This window comes from Octodon degus, unplaced genomic scaffold, assembly GCF_000260255.1.
Source record: "Octodon degus isolate 3935 unplaced genomic scaffold, OctDeg1.0 scaffold00278, whole genome shotgun sequence".
NCBI classification, from domain to species: Eukaryota; Metazoa; Chordata; class Mammalia; order Rodentia; family Octodontidae; genus Octodon; species Octodon degus.
In genome coordinates, this window is record NW_004524854.1 from 1,599,481 (window position 1) to 1,601,646 (window position 2,166).

Below are 2,166 nucleotides of genomic sequence, written 5' to 3' on the forward strand. Positions count from 1 at the left end.
GTATTAGGATTGGATCACTAAATCAATTTTTTTCTGGGCTTATTAGTTTAATAATATGTTAATTATTTGTAAAATATTTTAAATTCCTCTAGTTCAACAAATATGCGTTAGTTGTGTGATTAGAATTGTGGTAGGTTTGTTCTTTCAATTTATTGAACAATTGTTTACTGAATGTCTATTCTGTTCAGTACTGGGTTATATGTTTATCCAATTATTTGATACATTCATAAATATCAATTATTATGTGGCAAGGATTCACTGTGCTGTAGGTGACCATACAGGAATAAACAAATAAAAACACTCACCAGAACCAAAAGCACAAACATCCTCAAAACAGTTCTGATTTTGTACCCTATATGGGAAACTAATTAATATGTAAAGCAATTCAGTACATGATTTCTCCTGCAGAACAAGAGTGCAGTGATAAATGGTGGGAGAGAAGGAAGCAGTTATGTGGTGAGCTGAAGGATATGAAGATAGTAGCCATGTGAGAACCAGCTAAGAAAGGAGTTCTGATCAACATACTAGTAACTGGCAGACTAAAGGGACTGAAATATAGCATAGCTTACATGCATGAGAGTAGAACTTGAAAAAAGGAAGGGTATGTAGTTATTGGTTTGTACTTGAACATGGTTATTTGATGATATCTGTTTTTCAAGTGTAGAGCCTTAATAATAGCACCCCAGGAACCCTTTTCTTAATTATGGGAAGTGTGGGAGTGAGATAATGAAGAAGAATGCTAAGGTCATATTCATTAAACCTGGCATTGTTGATCCAGCCCTCGCTCTGTCACCTTGCTGATCATATGAGCTTAGGTATGTTTCTTCTACTCTCTCGCCCTCACTTTCCTGATTACAAAATAAGGATGATTGTAGTCACAAATCCATAGAGTTGCAGAGAAAGTTAAATAAGTCAGTGTATGCCAGATATTTAGAATAATAACTAGCAGAGAGGAAGTACTTATTAAATACTTTTTTAAGGGCAAGAGGGAGTTAGTGGAGGTATAGCACTTGTCACGGGGTTTGTTTGACGTATGTTCGTATATGGGGAGATCATCAGTTATATGACTCAATCAGAAAGCAAAAATTGAAAGCTGCTTATTTCTGATTTGAAGTAGGCAACATGGTTGTCAAGAACTGATTATAACATATGCACCATGTACAGTTGAATTAATAGCTCTTTTATATGCCTATATTTGTGTCCTGAAGCACTTTCTTTTGAAGTCTGGGCCAATTGAAAAATAGTTCAAGGAAGGAGAGACAGATCAATGTACCAGTTTTATTGTCTTGTAAAGCTATATTGAGAAACAGGGAGTCTGAAGCACACTTTGGGCTTCCAGTACCTTTCTCATTTAATTTACCTACTTGGTCTCAGGCATCACAGGTCCAAAAGGTCAAGTGAAAGCCTCCTTCACAAAGGAGCAGAGCTGCACTCAGACATCTTACCCCATGGAGGAGGCCATCACATAGGTCACAGTGCAAGTTTTCTGAAAACAACTATTAAAAGAGGCAAATTGGCCATTCAAGAAAAGCAGAACAGCATGGATTCTTTATAAACATAGGCTTACTTTGAGGGCTTATTTTCTAAAAAAACAAATTTATCAAAAGAATCTATTTAAAAATACTAATGATACCTAATTTACATACAATGAAATTCACCTTTCTAAAGTATAAAGTGTAATGTCTTTATAATTTTATTATTTTTATTCTCTTTAAAAAATAAAATAACGTCTGGCCAGATAGCTCAGTGGACTAAAGCCCCTGCTTAAGCAGATGCAAGACTGAGGTTTGCAGTTTCAGGGACTGGGGTTCAATCCCTGGCTTGCTGTGCTGGCTCCACCCCCAGGGTGCACTGAGATGGCAAATGAGACTGGGCCCTGTAGTCCCAGCACGTGGGAGGCTGAAATTAGGAGAATCACTTTGGGTCTGATCTGTGTAGTGAGACCCTGTAAATCCTGTATTAAATACATAATAAATAAATTTTAAAAATCCCACAAAAATGTATAGTTCCATGATATTATAAATTCACACCACCACAATTTAATTTCAGAATGTTTAATCACTCTCTACTTGTCAATTGAAAGGAACAGTTATGTGTACATCATTTTTCTTCTTTTTTTCTGTCTAATTTTCCATGCTTATATCTGGTAATAGGAACAATTAATTT